We start from the raw sequence: 23,542 nt of genomic DNA, 5'->3' as shown, positions 1-23,542 counted from the left end.
CGGGTCATTGTCCATATGCACTGTGAAGCGCCGTCCAATGAGTTCTGAAGCATTTGACTGAATATGAGCATATAATATTGCCCGAAACACTTCAGAATTCATTCTGCTGCTTTTGTCAGCAGTCACATCAATAAATACAAGGGAACCAGTTCCATTGGCAGCCATACATGCCCACGCCAAGACACTACCACCACCATGCTTCACTGATGAGGTGGTATGTTTTGGATCATGAGCAGTTCCTTTCCTTCTCCATACTCTTCTCTTCCCATCACTCTGGTAAAGTTGATTTTTGTCTCATCTGTCCATAGGATGTTGTTCCAGAACTGTAATGGCTTTTTTAGATGTTGTTTGGCAAACTCTAATCTGGTCTTCCTGTTTTTGTGGCTCACCAATGGTTTGCATCTTGTGGTGAACCCTCTATATTCACTCTTGTGAAGTCTTTTCTTGATTGTTGAGTTTGACACATATACACCTACCTCCAGGAGAGTGTTCTTGATTAGGCCAACTATTGTGAAGGGATTTTTCTTCACCAGGGAAATAATTCTTCTGTCATCCACCAGTTGTTTTCCATGGTCTTCCGGGTCTTTTGGTGTTGCTGAGCTCTCCGGTGCGTTCTTTCTTTTTAAGAATGTTCCAAACAGTTGATTTGGCCACACCTAATGTTGTTGCTATCTCTGTGATGGGTTTGTTTTGATTTTTCAGCCTAATGATGGCTTCCTTCGCTGATAGTGACAACTCTTTGGATCTCATATTGAGAGTCGACAGCAACTGATTCCAAATGCAAATGTCACACCTAGAATTAACTCCAGACCTTTTACCTGCTTAATTGATAATGAAATAGCGAGGGAATAGCCCACACCTGTCAATAAAATAGCTTTTGAGTTGATAGTCCCATTACTATTGGCCCCTTAAAAAGTGGGAGGCACATATAGAAACCGTTGTAATTCCTACACCGTTCACCTGATTTGGATGTAATTACCCTCAAATTAAATCTGAAAGTCTGCAGTTAAAGCACATCTTGTTTGTTTAATTTCAAAGCCATTGTGGTGATGAATAGAGGCCAAAATATGAAAATTCTGTCAATGTCAGGCGTCTACATCTAGATCCCCGGCATTTCATCCTCGCCAGGATATGAGTCGGGAAGCCGGCTGTCGGTATTAAGGCAGCCGGTTTTCCGATTGTATACCTTATACAGTAACACCAGGGGATGTGTCTGGGTGATGACTGGAGAGGTGACTGCTGGGAATGGGACATTATACAGTAACACCAGGGGATGTGTCTGGGTGATGACTGGAGAGGTGACTGCTGGGAATGGGACATTATACAGTAACACCAGGAGATGTGTCTGGGTGATGACTGGAGAGGTGACAGCTGGGAATGGGACATTATACAGTAACACCGGGGGATGTGTCTGGGTGATGACTGGAGAGGTGACTGCTGGGAATGGGACATTATACAGTAACACCAGGGGATGTGTCTAGGTGATGACTGGAGAGGTGACTGCTGGGAAGGGGACATTATACAGTAACACCGGGGGATGTGTCTGGGTGATGACTGGAGAGGTGACTGCTGGGAATGGGACATTATACAGTAACACCAGGGGATGTGTCTGGGTGATGACTATCATTGTGTGTGTCAGGTTCCTATAAGGTGTCAGGATATCACTGTTTATGTCTCCATGCAGGAGGGGGAGTATATAGAGGAACACAGGGGTCTGTACAAGGACGTGATGATGGAGAATTACCGCCCTTTCACATCACTGGGTAAGAGGAGACTGTCATTTATTGTACAGGGGAGAGCAGGTATGGGGACACCCTATATACACACATCACCTGATAATCACATATATACAATGTACTAAGTTACTGTATGTCTCCTGCAGATGGACCTAGTTTCAGAAATACCCCAGAGAGATGTCCCTGTCCTCTTTATTCCCAGGATTGTACAGAGGAGAATCACAGGACCCCACAGGAGCATCAGGTAGATTTAGGTTCTAACCAATATACCAAAGCGACTTTATATGATCTGTAGAGCAGATGTGTGTCTTATACACTGATATTACACTGTTTAGTCCAAATGAAATCTCCCTGTGGAGCCTATGGACCCTGAAGAAGAAATAGTTAGAAATCAGACATCAAAAGGCTAATGGTAGACAGTGTGTGTGTGGGGGGTCACACCACTCTCTTCCCCAAGTAAAGGATTCTCAGGACGCACCAGCTAATTATAACAGCCAATGTACTCACAGTCCTTGGAGGATCCTGTGTAGAAGGGGTGTCAGTGAATCAGTAGCCTTCTGTAAAATGGTGCCTACACTCAGCCTAGAGGAAGGAGAGATGCAGGGAGAATCCAACAAAACCATTAGCAATGTTGATTCACAGCCTCCCCTCCCTTGAGTCGCGCAGAGAGAGAGCGAATGACACCCGGTTTTACTTATCCCCAGCGCTAAAATGGACTTTGCAGCCATATAAAATGTAAATATTGTAATAAATTCCTTCCCACGGGGCCCGCATAAACTAAATATGCCCTGCAGAGCTTTGAAACTTAGCTTCTTTATATATATAAAAAAACACGTAATGTCCACACTCACATCTTATTAAAGTACAATGCTGGGGTAGCTATCCCAAGCAAGGAAAAAACCTTGCCAAAAGACAATCTCCAAAAAATGAGGGTGCACTCACCAGGCTTCAAGAAATGTTCATAAAATATTGATTTTATTTAGATCATCATAAAACGTACAGCCATCGACGTTTCGGTCCAGTCCAGGGACCTAATCTTGACAAAGGTCCCTGGACTGGACCGAAACGTCGATGGCTGTACATTTTATGATGATCTAAATAAAATCAATATTTTATGAACATTTCTTGAAGCCTGGTGAGTGCACCCTCATTTTTTGGAGATTATATATATATATATATATATATATATAAGAAATTACATGAAACACATGTACAGATAAACTGTACGGCCTCATATGTCCTGGCCTCGTACCTACAGACACCAACCAGAACATTAGAAAAGCTGATAAAAACATACAATAGCATGTATCTAATGATACTACAGCTTATAGCTCCGTTACTCTGCCTCTAGCGGCGACATCAGCAGCGTTTGCTGCACATGGGGAGCGGCTCCTATCTTATCATGCCACACTCCCTGTGTACTCTCCGGCACCAAGCACAAGCTGGGGGGAGAAAAAGGCGCCAACAAGCAACCGCCATCGCTGCTGATCTAGATCCCCGAAGGAAATAGGAGGGGGGGCGTGATGAGAACTGCGCTGTAGCGCGACTAAGGGAAAGTGCTCGATAGGCATTTCACTGAGCCATTACTGCGACTTACAGAATCGGCTCAAGGTGCAGGAGACAGAGGGGGGGGGCACGTAGCTGGGTTTTCATACTCACTGTGGCTCCATCATGGATATTTGCCCCAGTGCTGTTTCTTGCAGATACTGCGGAGAGGAGCTGTCAGGAGCTTTTGTAGAAGCTCTGTACATTAGTGCCTGACCAAGTCAGGGCGCCAGGAACCCAGACCCTAACCTTTGTATAGTAGGCGAAGGGTCCTTACCTTAGGCAGATAGCATATGTTATAGTAAGAATAAAAAATAAAAATGAAAGTATATTGCTGGAACTCTTGTCCATAGTGACCAGCTCCTAGGCATATTTTTCTAAACTGAGGGCTGATGGGGCATAGAGGGGGAGGAGCTTCACACTTCTAAATGATTTAAAGTGCCAGCTCCATCTAGCCACGCGTCTATACCCCAGTGTAATAGCCTCCAGTGTCCCCTAGTAGTTGAAAGAGAAATAGCAGTTTTTCATGATACTTTGTTTAATTAACACATGACAAACATTCAGTCCCTCGAATCCCAATACATGAATATGTTTGGCTGCATTTTGTACATGGAAAACCAGAGAAATAAAACTACACAATATTACAATGTAGCAGGTATACAATTATTAGTACATACAGCACAATATTACGTTTCATAGATAGATCTTTATAGCCTCATGCTCTAAGCTCAGGAAAAAGTAAAGAGAAAATAGTATATATACATACACAGAAATATACACATACTGGGGACACCACCCGGAGCACCAGGGACACCCACATATAGGACAGTCCTTACTCCTTAATGTTGTTGTGCCCTGGAGTGTGACAAATAATTATATATATCATTAACTGTTTATATCCTCCCATTGCTCTGGGCACTTGGCCTCCTTGCAGCATATAATAGAGGGGAAGGGGCTGGTGACAGAAACTTATCTGTCAGGTCTCAGACCTTATGGTCTATTAATAGATGACAGGACTCTGTTACCGCCTTGGCCCCTGTTCCTCGTGCCTTCCTACACCGTTTATACCATTTGGGTGATCCAATACCAAAAACTTCTACAAACACTGCAGTCACTGTCCTTTCAAAATAGATAAAAGCAAGAAAAGTAACAAAAGAATACAATGAAGACAGTAATACAAACTATGACCATTCACGACACCGAAATATCAGAAGTCAGTGAAGGTTTAATAAGATTTTATTAAAAAAAAATAATTTCCATTTGATAACACTTTCTCAAGTGTAAATAAAGGATGGTCTAATGAGACCTGATTTCTGTCACTTCTGATGATCAAAGTAGCTAATCTGTGTGACATCTTTTATGTGAAACAAGATGTGATTTCTGTGTAAAAGTTTTCCCACACTCAGAACATGAAAATGGCTTCTCACCTGTGTGACTTCTCTGATGTATAAAGAGAGCTGATTTCCGTGTAAAACATTTCCCACACTGAGAACATGGAAACGGTTTCTCATCTGTGTGACTTCTCTGATGTGTAACAAGATATGATTTGTGTGTAAAACATTTCCCACATTCAGAACATGGAAATGGTTTCTCACCTGTGTGACTTCTCTGATGTATAACAAGATCTGATTTTCGTGTAAAACATTTCCCACATTCAGAACATGGAAATGGTTTCTCACCTGTGTGACTTCTCTGATGTGTAACAAGATATGATTTCTGTGCAAAACATTTCCCACATTCAGAACATGGAAATGGTTTCTCACCTGTGTGACTTCTCTGATGTATAACAAGATCTGATTTCTGCGTAAAACATCTCCCACATTCAGAACATGGAAATGGCTTCTTACCTGTGTGATTTCTCTGATGTATAACAAGATTAGATTTTTGTGTAAAACATTTCCCACACTCAGAACATGAAAATGGTTTCTCACCTGTGTGACGTCTCTGATGTATAACAAGATCTGATTTATGTGTAAAACATCTCCCACATTCAGAACATGGAAATGGCTTTTCCCCTGTGTGATTTCTCTTATGAGGAACAAGAGCAGACATATTTGTAAAACATTTTCCACACTCAGAGCAAGAAAATGGTTTCTCACCTGTGTGACTTCGCTGATGTATAACAAGTTCTGTTTTCCGTGCAAAACATTTCCCACACTCAGAGCATGGAAACGGTTTCTCACCTGTGTGACATCTCTGATGTATAACAAGATCTGATTTCTGTGTAAAAAATCTCCCACATTCAAAGCATTTAAATGGCTTCTCACCTGTATGACTTCTCTGATGTATAACAAGCTGTGATTTGTATTTAAAACATTTCCCACACTCAGGACATGGAAATGGCCTCTCACCTGCCTTAGCTGGCTGATGGGTAATAGGCTTTGTGTTCTGTGTAAAACATTTGGCATCTATAGTAGAGGGAAATACTTTATCTGCGCTAACAGATGTAATAGATGTACCAGGAAAACATTCTTCATTATAAGCAGGATCAGGTGATACATCTGCACTGTGAGGTACAGGATGTATAATTGGGGTAATGGGATTTTCTCCCACAGAATCTTGTTTTATGTCATTATCTTCTATTTCACAATCTGGAGATAAAAGTGGATTTTCCTTTGAGATATTCCTGCTGTTACATCCATCTGCTGGGAATAAAATATATGAATGTACCATAAATATAATTTTCCATAAAGACTCATCAAAGGTCCTTAAATCACCATCAAATGGATAAATTCACGATGCTCTAAGGTACAATGTAACACTTATCACCTGACATGTTACACTGTTATGTATAGAGCAGGGATTACAGTTTTATTGTAACCATTTGTGCTGAGATTTACTTTGTAACATGAGAGCAACATGTAGTGATAACACAGCACAGTGATAACATAAACCCCTCGGCATACTATCGGGGTTAGTGCTGGCATCTGACTGACATAACCCGGTCCCCCATAACTACGGTGTATTTCCAGTAACACTTATCAGCAAGCTGAGAATCTGGACAGTGACTTTTAAGAGGATTATACTACCATTCCAATTTTTATTACTCACAGACATTGGAATTGTGAGAGGATGCGGTTAATCCTATTATGTGGAAGTTGTTTTGATACAATAATAAATCAATAATATATATGTAAAACAACTGTATGATGCTGGGGCCCATGCAATATTGTATAACAATTTTTTATTAGACAGCTTTTAATAAATGAGATATTCTTCTGAATTGCACCTGGGACTTATATTTATCACATCACACAGACTGGTATAGCGCAGTTCATGTGATATTTTTCTTTGGTTCATATTTATGAAACTGCAGGAGTTTCTTTTTTTTAAACAGCTGCTTAACCAGTCCTAAGGAATTATTATTATTTATGTTTGTGTTGATCAGCGCCAACTGCCTTGAAGAAGCAGCCCCAGGCGAAACACGCGTCGGTGTTCCCTGTATGCTGCCATATACCGCAGAATTGTATGCACCCATGCACGGGATAGCTGTAGAGATACCCATGATATTGGTTTAGATCCTGACTGTCTCCTTTAACATTGGCAATTGGAGAAAATATTCTGTGCAATTATAAATGTTCATTCTGCCCACAGAGAGTGATTTATTGCCACCAGTTCTGACAGTGTAGCATGCTATTTGTGATACAAAGTATCATTGCATAAACAGAGAGCGACTGTGACTCACTGTGAATCATTTTAGATACTTATTACTATCCACTGAAAAAAGAAACAAATTTTGCAATATTTAAACAGAGCTGTCTTAGTTTCTGGTTGACTCGGGATAATAATATATAATTACAAAGCATATATGCACATGTTTAATGTGAATAATGCACAAATTATACTGTATATGCTAAGAAATGCACTTTATCTCCAATGAATTGGCTCTATATTATATGAATAAATAACATTAATGGGTATTATCCCTAAGTATCCAATTCTCCAGACAAACAGTGGGAACAAACAATAGATAAGTATATCTCTATTGCCATAATACATGTAGTGATGAAAAAGATACAGATATTGCTATAAAAATACTTTAGAATAGGATCCAAATAAACCGGTAGCAACAGTTGTTTTTAATCACGATTTCTCATTATATCTTCACGTCCTTTTTTCTTTACTTACTTTATATTTTGCCCTACATCTGACTACACTATGTTTTAAATAAACTCAATAAAAGTTATATTTTATACATTTCTCTGAGGAGAACATATTATTATTAAGATTATACTCAGACCTATTAGTGCAAACGACCAGAGAACTCAATCTTTTTTCTTTTTTGTGATATATATGTTTATTCTTACATCCAATCTGGGGGACACTGTCCCTAGGGGAGGGTACGCTCAGAAAACCGAACACTAGCATCCTTGGATGCAAAAAGCCGGTTGCCCCTCACAAGCTGGAGACCCCTGACACATGGAGAGACAGGAGGGCTGGGCTCCACAAACTCTTGTACGGCCTCCGGGGGTGTCCGGGAATCCAGTGCTGTCCTGTCCCCATGTCTGTCATTGGGGGTTTTATTTACACTCTTCTTGTATATTTCCAACTGCCTCCAGATCAGTACAGCCACCCCTTCAGGCTCCAGCCTCTGTACTCTGTATCATCCGGTCCAAACCATGGCTGCCACTGTACCAATGAGATCATGGAAGGTAGGGAAGGAAAAAAGTAACATAACAAGCAGGCGCTCATAGTGTAGTAAAAAAAGACACCAACTGATGGCTGTAAAATACAGAATTATGGTATAACATACTTTGATAATTATTTTTCTTCTAGGTCTATAGGGTCCACAGGAATTACCTTGGGGTATATAGTTGGATCACATCCAATGCACCAAACAGCTAAAGCTCCCAGCATGCACTGGTCCTCCTCCCTATATACCCCGCCCCCAGCCATTCAGTTCGTGACTAAGCCTTGCGGCAATAGACGGAGAGTGAGGAAGGAAGAAAAAATTTCACAAGAAACATTCAACATACAAAGAGGGTATCTGTGAGAACAGTCTAAAGAACAGATCCCATCTGAGGCATGGTGCATCAGGGTGAGTGCCCTGTGGACCCTATAGATCTCGAAGAAAAATAATTATCAACGTATATTCTACCATAATTCTGTATTTCTTTTTCGGGTTCCATAGGGTCCACAGGAATAAACTTGGGACATCCTTAATGCAGTTCCCTTATGGGTGGGGGACGCTCCTGCGCAGAGAGGAGAATCCACCACCCAAAAGGAAGCATCCTGGGAGGCATACATATCAAAAGCATAAAACTTGGTAAACGTATTAACGGAAGACCAAGTGGCACCCTGTCTTACCGCCTACGATGGTCCAACAGACAAAGTGGAATGTGCTGTCACCTTGTTAACAGAGAGACCAGCCTATGTATAGACTTGAGAAATGGTCATACGCAGCCAGCGAGCCAAAGTCTGTTTGTTTCCTGGCTAACCTCGTTTGTGAAATCCATATAACACAGAGAGAATCTGATTTCCAGATGGACTTGGTCCGATCCACGTAAATACAAAGACCTCGAACCACATCCAAGGAAGCTTCACCTATAGACAGGTCTGAAGACTGAAAGGCCGGGACTACAATTTCCTCATTTATATGAAAGTGGGAAACAACCTTTGGGAGGTAGCCCGTCTTGATATGGGTGACAGCTCTATTTTGATGAAAAATGAAATATGGAAAGCGACATGACAGAGCTGCCAAGTCAGAAACTCTGCGAGCTGAAGAGATGGCGAGGAGGAAAAGTTTTCGCTGTCAGCCATCTCAAGTCCACCTGATCCAAGGGTTCGAAAGGGTTGAATCGGCAGTGCCCGGAGAACCAAAGACAAATCTCATGGTGCCACCAGTGGGAAAACAGGAGGTTGCAGCCGCAGAACCACCTGTAAGAATGTTCTAACATCCGGCAGAGGAGTAAACTTGCACTGGAACTAAACAGTCAAAGCTTAAACTTGGACTCTCAAGGTAGCCAGGCGAAGATCTAAATCTAATCCAGCCTGGAGAAAACCAAGTATTCTTGATACCCTGAATATCTTAGGGTCATATTTCTTGTTGAAACACCACAGAAAACATGACAGCCAAATTCTGTGATAGAGCAAGGAAGCGTGCTTCTGCTCGCATCGAAGTATTATCTGAATCACTGAAGAGGAAAAACCCCTGGCCCTTAAGACGAAAGACTGAAGAGCCATCCCGTCAGAGCCAGCCGAGGTAAAACCTGGTAAAGGCAGGGACCCTGCACTAGCAGATCCTGCCATAGAGGTAGTGGACTGTCTATGGGTAGACGTGTCAGATCGGAGGAAAAAATGCCTCCTGGGCCAGGCAGGGGCTATTAGTATCATCCTGTCGTCTTCCTGCTTGAACTTTCTGACAACTCTTGGGAGGAGGGAGTCTGGAGGAAACAGGTATACCAACCTGAAGTTCCATCTTATCACCAGAGCATCCACGAAGGCGACTGAGGGGTCCCTTGTCCTGGACCCATACCTGGGGACCTTGTGGTTGTGACATGACGCCGTGATGTCTGTGTCCGGTAACCCCCACCTGTCCATCAGCAGTTGAAACAACTCTGGATGAAGAGCCCATTCTCCGGCATGTATTCCTGGTGACTTAGGAAGTCCGCTTCCCAGTTTTAGTACACCTGGGATGAATTTTGCTGGAAGATGGCATTCTGCCCACAGCAGAATCATTGTCACTTTCTTTATGGCTGCTGAACTTCATGTGCCTCCTTGATGATTTATGTAGGCCACTGCTGTCGCATTGTCGGACTGAACCTGGACAGGCCTTCTCTGCAGAAGGTCCTGCGCCAGTATGAGTGCTTTGTGCACTGCTCGAAGGTCCAATATATTTATTGGTAGGTGACTTTCTTGGTATGTCCACCTTCCCTGAAAGGTGTGATGACCCGTCACTGCTCCCCATCCTCGCAGAGTTGCATCCATGGTGAGAATTACCCTTTCCGGGATTCAAAACGGATGACCGTTGTCTAAATAAGTCATCTCCAGCCACCGAGCCATGGAGAGTCGAACCTCCGGTGAGTTGTGAATTATCTGAGACTTTATCCGATGACCATCCCACTTGGCCTTGATCCACATCTGTAGGGACCTGGAATGGAACAGGGCCTAAGCCACCATGTCGAATGTGGCTACCATGGAGTCCAACATCTGCAAAGCCAAGTGACCTGACTTGCACAGTAGATTGTGGACACGAGACTGTAGTGCAACAATCTTGTCCTCTGGTAGAATCCTCTGTCCCAGAGAGTCCAGCAGCACTACCATCTGCTGAGTTGGAGAAAGAAACTACTTTTTCCAATTGATTACCCAGTTGTGCTCTTGTAAGCAGACAATGGTCATCCGTAGATGACATTGTGACATCTCCTGAGATTGTGCCAATATCAAGAGGTCATCTAGATATGGCAGAATCCTGACTCCTTGTCTGAGATGAGCCGTCATGACTGCCATTATCTTTGTGAATACCAGAGGGGCTGTGGCTAGACCAAAGGGTAGAGCCTGAAATTGGTAATGCTGCAGATCTACCTCCTCTGAGAAAGCCTTGGCGGGATCCTGCAATCGGGACATTCAGATACGCATCTTGTATGTCCAGTGAGACCATGAAGTCTCCAGGCTCCATCGCCAGCATAATTGACTGTAGAGTTTCCATACGGAACTTGGACACCTTGACAAATCTGTTGAGAGATTTCAGATTCAGGATAGGGCAGTGTGACTCATTGGGCTTTTGAATCAAAGATAAATTTGAATAACCCCTTCCCTGTGACTCCTGACCTCAGGAGTGCCTCTATAGACTCCCGGTATGCCGAAGCTTTGGCTGGGTCTGCAGGAAGGTTTGTAGCAACAAACCTGAGGGGGATGCCTCAGGAATGTGACTGCATAACCCGGAGACACCAGCTTTCGCACCCAGGCATCTGAAGAGGTCTGATGCCAGGCCTGGGTGAACTGTAAAAGTCAGCTTCCAACTCTCACATTCTCCAGGGGGAGGCCTGCCCCATCAGACAGTTGGCTTACTGTCTGGTTTGGAAGCTAGGCGTCTGGCTGACCAAGATTTCTTGGACTGCGGTTTCTTGTGGGATTGACTGTGTCTAGCGGAAGACTGTTTCTTTGTCCTATTCTGAAGACAAAAAAGGACCTAGATGATGATTGCCTCCCAGAGGTAGATGTAGATGGCAATTCAGCAGAATTCGGTGTTACCAAGGAAGTCATTATGTCATCTAACTCTGGCCCATTATGTCATCTAACTCTGGCCCCTTTAAAGGGTAAAGATTGCAGAGCCTTCTTAGACCCTGCATCCGCCTTCCAGCTTTTTAGGCAAAGGGTTCTACGGTCTGCAACTGAGCTAGCCGAGACCCTAGAAGCCAGGATACCTGAGTCAATCCCTGCTTCTCCCATATACATAGCTGCTTCATGCAACTGTGTGAAAAGAGACAGCTGCTCTCTGGTTGTATCAGCCATAGTATCCTCCAGAGACTTCGTCCAATCCTCCATAACCTTAGCTACCCAGGCTATAACCATAGCTGGTCTGGTGATAGTGCCAGATAATGAAAATATTGATTTCAGGTGTTTATCAATTTTTCTGTCTGTAACCTCTATTAAAGAGGATGCTGCAGGAATGGGTAACGTAGCGCTCCTGATCAATGTTTTCACATGAGCTTCTATCGTTGGGGGATTTTCCCATTTGTTACACAAACAAGGTGCAAATGGGTATTGAGAGGTTATATTCCTTGTGGCATGGCAATGATTACTAGGAGTCTCTCATGCCTCAGACATGAGATTAGTCAGCTGCCACGACTGAGGGAATAATCTTTAGTCACCCACTGACGCCTAAAGATTAGCTCATCCTCAGTTAGAGTGACCTTCTCTACCACCTTTATATTGAGGACATAGAGGGAACATCCACAAATTGATGCTCTTCTATTTCCGAGACAGACACAGAAAGGGTTTTTTTTTGGTTCTGCACAGGAATAACTCTCACACTTGTTACAGCAACTAATGTACTGTATTGTGGAAAAAATACTAACAGTATAGCAATACGATCTAATACTAGATCATTTCTTCAAGAGAAGTTGGTGTAATATAGTACAAAACCTAACAAGAAAAAGAGACTCTTTGTTGGGGCACTCTTATAAGGAATTATATCAAATGTTTAAAATTTTACTTTAATTTAGTCCTATTAAGAAATTATAGTAGTTATAATTTTTTGTTATTTGATATCAAATATAAAAGTGACATACAATTTAAAACAAAGCCCCATTAGAATGTGATACACTCACTTCCAAAACATAATGAGTGTCATTCATCCATATGTGATGAGCAGGGAACTGCTCTCTCATTAGGCGTTACTGACAAATTACACTCTGAGATAATAGAGCAAATCAAATAAGATAGGTGTGCTAATGCACCTTCTCCATTAGCACACCTATCTATCGGTGAAAACATTATCAAAAAAAGTGCTTCAGCGGGGGGCCGCGCCCTGCCCTATTTCTGAAGGGCAGAAAGCACCCTGCCCTCCAGCGCGGCATGCGGGTTCTGTCTCCACCCGTGGGTCGCAGTGTCCCGCGGGTGGTCAAAACGGCGGCGCAGCGGTCACCGCCAGTGAATGGAAGCCGGGCGCAGCGTTTGGGGGCACACCCCCAGGAGTGCCGAAAAGGGGACGCATCATAAAGACACGCCACCTTTTTTGGACATGCCCCCTTTTCGGGTGCACCTTTGGTGCGCGCAGAAGTTCCCTATCTCGAGGTCTGGCGCCCTGCCTGCCGCCGGACCTAGAGTGAACACTAAAAAAGGATTATTGATCAATTAACCACACTAATTTGTATAGGAAAATTATATCCTCCTGGTGTCCATTAATAGGTCATATTAACACATTATTTCATAGTTATACCTAGTCAATTGCATATCATCACTATTTGTATATGAGGTAGCTAATATTAAATCTACACTCTATTGTTATGAGAAATAAGTGATATTTTGCCTGATTACTAAAACTAAATCAAATTATCCTACATATAGCACATATTATCATCATCTGTTGTCTTTATGACAATATTATAACAATACGCCTATGAATATCCACAAATGGTTCACACACACAAAAAAAAAAAAAAAAAAAAATATATATATATATATATTTCATTCATTACAAAATATACATATCATGTACATTGTCACCTGAGAAATTAAAGTGTTGTTATTTGTTAATTCATCACCATATTTTAGCTAAATCGCCTATTTGGTATGGTCTGTAAACGTTCATTTCTATATACTTCTGCGCAGTCTCCTCCTGATGGGCCTTCCCAGAGGGGTCTTCAGCCTTTAAGACAGTGTAGGCCACAATAAAAAAAATTCAACCAAGCCTGAGGGCCACTAAGCTATACTGAGGTATTTAGACTTTTAAATTGAAGGATTCTAAGACCTTTTTCAGACTCATAAGGCCATAATGAAGACTTCAAAAGATAATTGTATTATATTAATGAACGAAACATGGTCTGTTTAACTTTTTTTTACAATAATATAATAATAATTGTATTTATATAGTGCTTTTCTCCCGCAGGACTCAAAGTCACTTTATATAATATGTTCATATCAGTGCGAAACTTGGCATTGCTTTTGCTTGGCCAGCTTGTCAATGTTGGCATCAATGTTGGAAGTTGCTATGCGCAGAGTATTCTCAAGATGTTAGTCTGTAATCCGAGTTCTCGTCTTGGACTTCACATGCTTCATCCTGGAGAAGAATTGCTCACATAAGTATGTGCTTCCTAACAAAGCACACATCTTCAAAGCATGCCGTCTGATATTGGGGAATTAATCCTGAGAAATGTAGTCTTTGTAAAATGTAAACAAAGTTTTCTTGCAAGGATGAGTTGTTTTTGAGATCAAGAAGCTCCTTTTGTACTGAGCCTGGTTTTTAGGCAGCATTGACAGTAAAAGGAATTGAGAACAAAATCGAAAGAAGACTGTTGATTACGGAAATCACTAAATCTCTCTTCGAACTGACTTTGCAACATGGCTAATTTTATAGCGTAATCACCAGGAGACAAAACAGTTGGTCTCAGCGAAAAGCTTAAAATGCGTTAAATCTTTTTTCATGAGTTGTACCTCCCAAAGTTTGAGCTTTTCTACCAAAGTTTTGATGTGATCAAACAGTGTGTGCCAGTTGATCCTTGGATTGGAGCCTCGTATTCAGGTTATTAATGTACAAGGAGATGTCGGTCACAAAGGCAAAGTCTGTAATCCACTTTGGATCATTAAATTCCGCAATCGGCTTCCCCTTGGTTTGCATGAACTGCTCTATTTCACTCCTTAAGTCAAAGACACTTTTAAGAACCTTCTCTCTGCTCAACCAACGCACGTCACTATAATATATCACATCACTGTGATCCGCTTGGCAATCTTGGGTCAAAAACTCTTGGAACTGACGATGATTCAATCCTCGTGCCCTAATAAAGTTGACTACAGACACAATAACTTTCATGACATTCTCAAATCCAATAGTTTTCGCACACAAATTCTCCTGGGGGATTAAACCGTGGTACTGGATGAGATCATTTCCTTGTAGTTCCGGTTCTTTTTTTTTTGGAAGCACAACAAACCCTCCATTCTTTCCCACCATAGCAGGGGCGCCATCAGTTACCACTCCCACGAGGTTGGTTAAGCTGAATTCGAACCGCTGGAGTGTTCTCTTGGTGGCTTCCAGAATATCACTGCCTTTCGTCGTTCCCTTCATAGGTACAAGCACTAGCAAGCTCTTCTGTCACATTGAAGTGTTGATCAATACCATGGACAAAGATAGCCAGTTGTGCTGTATGCCTCACATCTGTGCTCTCATCTAAAGCAAGTGAATATGACGTAAATTCGGACAACCGTTTTTTTAAAGTTCCTTCAATGTCATTGGCAAGGTCTTCAACACATCGTGCTACAGTTACACCAGACAAAATCAGTTTTTTAAACACTTCGTTATTCTTTGGGTAGAGAATTTCCCCAGCAGCGATGAGACACTCTTTTACGAAATCACCGTCCGAGAAGGCTTTTGATTTTTTTTCAGCTATTACATAACTAGCTTTGACGCACGCTTCGCTCTCTTCCATATGCCTTTTAAACGTACCCTGCTGGCGTTTTAGATCATTTTGGAGACCGTTCACTTTGTCCGCACAAAGCTGCCCTTGAAGGTGATCAAACTTGGACGCCTGCTTTGTCTCATAGTGCCGTTTTATATTGTATTCTTTTGATATCGACACTGACTCATGACAAAATAAACACATCTTATCGTCAATCGCCACAAAAAAGTAGAAATTGGTCCACTTTTCATTAAAAACCCGGGAAGAATCACTTGATTTATGCTTTTTACTCGAAGACGCCGAGGCAAAGCAAGATTAACCCCGACAATGATTGAGATCACTGTTCACGACTGAGATCCAATTCTATTTATAGCTAAACTAATACAGACTTACTGTTGTTACTAATGGCTGCTCTCTGCACTGATGGTGCTGCCGACAGGTGGACACATCAGAGCCCCTTCCTGTCAGCTCCTCCTGTCACTTCCTGGCAGCAGAGACCAGTCAATTTATATGCAGCTTTAGGTTCGTTAACCCATTCAGTGCCAGCAATCACTCCCTCCCAACACTTTCAGTGCCAGCAATCTCTTCCCCCAACCCCCTCAGTGCCAGCCATCTCTCCCCAACCCCCTCAGTGCCAGCAATCTCTCCCTCCCAACCCTTTCAGTGCCAGCAATCTCTTCCCCCAACCCCCTCAGTGCCCGCAATCTCTCCCCCAAACCCTTTCAGTGCCAGCTAACTCTAATCCCCAATCCTTTCAGTGACAGCTAACTAAAACCCCCAATCCTTTCAGTACCATCAATCTCTCCCCCAACCCTTCAGTACCAGCAATATCTCCTCCCCAACCCTTTCAGTGCCAGCAATCTCTTCCCCCAACCCCCTCAGTGCCAGCAATCTCTCCCCCAACACCCTCAGTGCCAGCAATCTCTCCCCCAACACCCTCAGTGCCAGCCATCTCTCCCCCAACCCCCTCAGTGCCAGCAATCTCTCCCTCCCAACCCTTTCAGTGCCAGCAATCTCTCCCCCAACCCCCTCAGTGCCAGCAATCTCTCCCTCCCAACCCTTTCAGTGCCAGCAATCTCTCCCTCTCTGCCCTTTCAGTGCCAGCAATCTCTCCCTCCCAACCCTTTCAGTGTCAGCAATCTCTCCCTCCCAACCCTTTCAGTGCCAGCAATCTCTCCCTCTCTGCCCTTTCAGTGCCAGCAATCTCTCCCTCCCAACCCTTTCAGTGTCAGCAATCTCTCCCTCCCAACCCTTTCAGTGCCAGCAATTTCTACCCCCAACCCTTTCAGTGCCAGCAATCTCTCCCTCCCAACCCTTTCAGTGTCAGCAATCTCTCCCTCCCAACCCTTTCAGTGCCAGCAATTTCTACCCCCAACCCTCTCAGTGCCAGCAATCTCTCCCCCAACCCCCTCAGTGCCAGCAATCTCTCCCTCCCAACCCTTTCAGTGCCAGCAATCTCTCCCTACCAACCCTTTCAGTGCCAGCAATTTCTACCCCCAACCCTTTCAGTGCCAGCAATCTCTCCCTCCCAGCCCTTTCAGTGCCAGCAATCTCTCCATCCCAACCCTTTCAGTGTCAGCAATCTCTCCCTCCCAACCCTTTCAGTGCCAGCAATTTCTACCCCCAACCCGCTCAGTGCCAGCAATCTCTCCCCCAACCCCCTCAGTGCCAGCAATCTCTCCCTCCCAACCCTCTCAGTGCCAGCAATCTCTCCCCCAACCCCCTCAGTGCCAGCAATCTCTCCCTCCCAACCCTTTCAGTGCCAGCAATCTCTCCCCCAACCCCCTCAGTGCCAGCAATCTCTCCCTCCCAACCCTCTCAGTGCCAGCAATCTCTCCCCCAACCCCCTCAGTGCCAGCAATCTCTCCCTCCCAACCCTTTCAGTGCCAGCAATCTCTCCCCCAACCCCCTCAGTGCCAGCAATCTCTCCCTACCAACCCTTTCAGTGCCAGCAATCTCTCCCCCAACCCCCTCAGTGTCAGCAATCTCTCCCTCCCAACCCTTTCAGTGCCAGCAATTTCTACCCCCAACCCTCTCAGTGCCAGTAATCTCTCCCCCAACCCCCTCAGTGCCAGCAATCTCTCCCCCAACCCCCTCATTGCCAGCAATCTCTCCCCCCAACTCCTTCAGTGCCCGCAATCTCTCCCCCAACCCCCTCATTGCCAGCAATCTCTCCCCCCAACTCCTTCAGTGCCCGCAATCTCTCCCCCAACCCCCTCATTGCCAGCAATCTCTCCCCCCAACTCCTTCAGTGCCCGCAATCTCTCCCCCAACCCCCTCATTGCCAGCAATCTCTCCCCCCAACTCCTTCAGTGCCCGCAATCTCTCCCCCAACCCTTCAGTACCAGCAATATCTCCTCCCCAACCCTTTCAGTGCCAGCTAACGCTATCCCCCAACCCTTTCAGTGCCAGCAATCTCTCCCACCCAACCCTTTCAGTGCCAGCTAACTCTAATCCCCAATCCTTTCAGTGCCAGCTAACTCTATCCCCCAACCCTTTCAGTGCCAGCTAACTAAAACCCCCAATCCTTTCAGTACCAGTACCAGCAATCTCTCCCCCAACCCCTTCAGTACCAGTAATCTGTCCCTCAACCCCTTCAGTACCAGCAATCTCTCCCCCAACCCCTTCAGTACCAGCAATCTCTCCCCCAACCCCTTCAGTACCAGCAATCTCCCCCAACCCCCTCAGTGCCAGCAATCTCCCCCCAACCCCTGTGCCATCAATCTATCCCCCAACCCCCTCAGTGCCAGCAATCTTTACCCCCCAACCCTTTCAGTGCCAGCATCCTCTCCGCCCAAACTCTTTCAGCGCCAGCATCCTCTACCCCCAACCCTTCAGTATCAGCATTCTCTACCCCCAAAACATCAATTCCAGCAATCTCTACCCTAACCCTTTCAGCGCCAGCATCCCCCCCCACCAGTCTCAAATCTCTCCCCCCCCCTTCCCTGTACTCCGGTCGGCAGGCCGAGGAAAACAGCTCTGGCGTGCAGTGGCCGCGGGTAACAGCTCTGTGTACAGGGTCCGTGGGGCGCCATGTGCAGAGGCCGAGGATGATGCACATGCTGTGAGTACCCCATAGCATGAGGCACTGCAGCAGTTGGAGCCCGTTCCTCTGTGGCTTTGTCTATTAAATAGGTCAAAAGCTGAGGCGTGATGGTCGCCAATGGTGACTCCAGAGCTGGTACAGATGTAACACTGCAACATTTGTTACACAACCCATTCTGGTTTACATCCTGAGCAGATAAGCCTGTAGAACAGGACTTATATAATACAGGCTCTAGAGAGCTCACATCATCCCCTTTACCTTCGGACATGATACAAAATGTATGAATGGTATAAGGTATATAGTAAAAATGTGACCTTGTAACAATGAAACACACCACACACCTTCAGAGGGACGAGGAGAAACACAGTGATATTATATCTAACAGTTTGAAAAAACAGGCAGTGTACACACAGCAGCTAGCATACAGTCACATACAATGCATACATACACAGTGTACACACAGTAGCTAGCATACAGTCACATACAATGCATACATACACAGTGTACACACAGCAGCTAGCATACAGTCACATACAATGCATACATACACAGTATAAACACAGCAGCTAGCATTACAGTCACATACAATGCATACATACACAGTGTACACACAGCAGCTAGCATACAGTCACATACAATGCATACATACACAGTGTACATACAGCAGCTAGCATACAGTCACATACAATGCATACATACACAGTGTACACACAGCAGCTAGCATACAGTCACATACACTGCATACATACACAGTGTACATACAGCAGCTAGCATACAGTCATGTACAATACATATATACACAGTGTACACACAGCAGCTAGCATACAGTCACATACACTGCATACATACACAGTATACATACAGCAGCTAGCATTACAGTCACATACACTGCATACATACACAGTATACACACAGCAGCTAGCATACAGTCACATACAATGCATACATACACAGTATACATACAGCAGCTAGCATACAGTCACGTACACTGCATACATACACAGTATACATACAGCAGCTAGCATACAGTCACATACAATGCATACATACACAGTGTACACACAGCAGCTAGCATACAGTCACATACACAGTATACACACAGCAGCTAGCATACAGTCATACAATGCATACATACACAGTGTACATACAGCAGCTAGCATACAGTCACATACACAGTATACACACAGCAGCTAGCATACAGTCACATACAATGCATACATACACAATGTACATACAGCAGCTAGCATACAGTCACATACAATGCATACATACACAATGTACACACAGCAGCTAGCATTACAGTCACATACAATACATACATACACAGTGTACATACAGCAGCTAGCATTACAGTCACATACACTGCATACATACACAGTGTACACACACCAGCTAGCATACAGTCACATATAATACATACACAGTGTACATACAGCAGCTAGCATACAGTCACATACAATACATACATACACAGTATACACACAGCAGCTAGCATACAGTCACATACAATGCATACACAAGTGTACACACAGCAGCTAGCATACAGTCACATACAATGCATACATACACAGTGTACATACAGCAGCTAGCATACAGTCACATACAATGCATACATACACAGTGTACACACAGCAGCTAGCATACAGTCACATATAATACATACACAGTGTACATACAGCAGCTAGCATACAGTCACATACAATACATACATACACAGTATACACACAGCAGCTAGCATACAGTCACATACAATGCATACATACACAGTATAAACACAGCAGCTAGCATTACAGTCACACACAATACATACATACACAGTGTACATACAGCAGCTAGCATACAGTCACATACAATACATACATACACAGTATAAACACAGCAGCTAGCATTACAGTCACATACAATGCATACATACACAGTATACATACAGCAGCTAGCATTACAGTCACATACACTGCATACATACACAGTATACATACAGCAGCTAGCATTACAGTCACATACAATGCATACATACACAGTGTACACACAGCGGCTAGCATACAGTCACATACAATGCATACATACACAGTGTACACACAGCAGCTAGTATTAGTCACATACAATGCATACACAGTGTACACACAGCAGCCAGCATACAATCACATACAATACATACATACACAGTATACACACAGCAGCTAGCATACAGTCACATACAATGCATACATACACACAGCAGCAGCTAGCATACAGTCACACACAATACATACATACACAGTGTACACACAGCAGCTAGCATACAGTCACATACACTGCATACATACACAGTATACATACAGCAGCTAGCATACAGTCACATACACTGCATACATACAGCAGCTAGCATACAGTCACATACAATACATACATACACAGTGTACATACAGCAGCTAGCATACAGTCACATACAATACATATATACACAGTGTACACACAGCAGCTAGCATACAGTCACATACAATGCATACATACACAGTGTACACACAGCAGCTAGCATACAGTCACATACACTGCATACATACAGCAGCTAGCATACAGTCACGTACAATACATATATACACAACATACACACAGCAGCTAGCATACAGTCACATACAGTGCATACATACACAGTGTACATACAGCAGCTAGCATACAGTCACATACACAGTATACACACAGCAGCTAGCATACAGTCACATACAATGCATACATACACAATGTACATACAGCAGCTAGCATACAGTCACATACAATGCATACATACACAATGTACACACAGCAGCTAGCATTACAGTCACATACAATACATACATACATACACAGTGTACAAACAGCAGCTAGCATACAGTCACACACAATACATACATACACAGTGTACACACAGCAGCTAGCATACAGTCACATACAATGCATACATACACAGTGTACACACAGCAGCTAGCATACAGTCACATATAATACATACACAGTGTACATACAGCAGCTAGCATACAGTCACATACAATACATACATACACAGTATACACACAGCAGCTAGCATACAGTCACATACAATGCATACATACACAGTGTACACACAGCAGCTAGCATTACAGTCACATACAATGCATACATACACAGTATAAACACAGCAGCTAGCATACAGTCACATACAATGCATACATACACAGTATACATACAGCAGCTAGCATTACAGTCACATACACTTCATACATACACAGTATAAACACAGCAGCTAGCATTACAGTCACATACAATGCATACATACACAGTATAAACACAGCAGCTAGCATTACAGTCACATACAATGCATACATACACAGTATACATACAGCAGCTAGCATTACAGTCACATACAATGCATACATACACAGTGTACACACAGCAGCTAGCATACAGTCACATACAATACATACATACACAGTATACATACAGCAGCTAGCATTACAGTCACATACACTGCATACATACACAGTATAAACACAGCAGCTAGCATTACAGTCACATACAATGCATACATACACAGTATACATACAGCAGCTAGCATTACAGTCACATACACTGCATACATACACAGTATACATACAGCAGCTAGCATTACAGTCACATACAATGCATACATACACAGTGTACACACAGCGGCTAGCATACAGTCACACACAATACATACATACACAGTGTACACACAGCAGCTAGCATACAGTCACATACAATGCATACATACACAGTGTACACACAGCGGCTAGCATACAGTCACACACAATACATACATACACAGTGTACACACAGCAGCTAGCATACAATCACATACAATACATACATACACAGTGTACACACAGCAGCTAGTATTAGTCACATACAATGCATACATACACAGTGTACACACAGCAGCTAGCATACAGTCACACACAATACATACATACACAGTGTACACACAGCAGCTAGTATTAGTCACATACAATGCATACACAGTATACACACAGCAGCTAGCATACAGTCACATACAATACATACATACATACACAGTATACACACAGCAGCTAGCATACAGTCACATACAATGCATACATACACAGTGTACATACAGCAGCTAGCATACAGTCACATACACAGTATACACACAGCAGCTAGCATACAGTCACATACAATGCATACATACACAGTGTACATACAGCAGCTAGCATACAGTCACATACAATACATACATACACAGTGTACATACAGCAGCTAGCATACAGTCACATACAATACATACATACACAGTGTAAATACAGCAGCTAGCATACAGTCACATATAATACATACACAATGTACATACAGCAGCTAGCATACAGTCACATACAATACATACATACACAGTATACATACAGCAGCTAGCATACAGTCACATACAATGCATACATACACAGTGTACACACAGCAGCTAGCATACAGTCACATACAATACATACATACACAGTATACATACAGCAGCTAGCATTACAGTCACATACAATGCATACATACACAGTGTACACACAGCAGCTAGCATACAGTCATATACAATGCATACATACACAGTGTACATACAGCAGCTAGCATACAGTCACATACAATGCATACATACACAGTGTACATACAGCAGCTAGCATTACAGTCACATACAATGCATACATACACAGTGTACATACAGCAGCTAGCATACAGTCACATACACAGTGTACATACAGCAGCTAGCATTACAGTCACATACAATACATACACAAGTGTACATACAGCAGCTAGCATACAGTCACATACAATGCATACATACACAGTGTACACACAGCAGCTAGCATACAGTCACATACAATGCATACATACACAGTGTACACACAGCAGCTAGCATACAGTCACATACAATGCATACATACACAGTGTACACACAGCAGCTAGCATACAGTCACATACAATGCATACATACACAGTGTACATACAGCAGCTAGCATACAGTCACATACAATGCATACATACACAGTGTACACACAGCAGCTAGCATACAGTCACATACACTGCATACATACACAGTGTACATACAGCAGCTAGCATACAGTCACGTACAATACATATATACACAGTGTACACACAGCAGCTAGCATACAGTCACATACACTGCATACATACACAGTATACATACAGCA

At 43.3% G+C, this 23,542-nt stretch overlaps 1 pseudogene across 1 annotated transcript in view; it reads right to left on the bottom strand.

The window, feature by feature from the left end:
• LOC148501725 (uncharacterized) overlaps positions 1–23,542 on the bottom strand; it is a 138,129-nt pseudogene that overhangs the window by 68,389 nt on the left and 46,198 nt on the right. Inside the window, exon 5 of the transcript XR_015870022.1 lies at positions 4,634–5,923. The product of XR_015870022.1 is annotated as an uncharacterized LOC148501725 (transcript). The remainder of the gene's footprint in view (positions 1–4,633; positions 5,924–23,542) is intronic.

The sequence above is a fragment of the Taudactylus pleione genome, unplaced genomic scaffold (assembly GCF_031769625.1).
Source record: "Taudactylus pleione unplaced genomic scaffold, aTauple2 ptg000504l, whole genome shotgun sequence".
NCBI classification, from domain to species: domain Eukaryota; kingdom Metazoa; phylum Chordata; class Amphibia; order Anura; family Myobatrachidae; genus Taudactylus; species Taudactylus pleione.
This window is presented reverse-complemented; position numbering and strand designations above follow the sequence as displayed.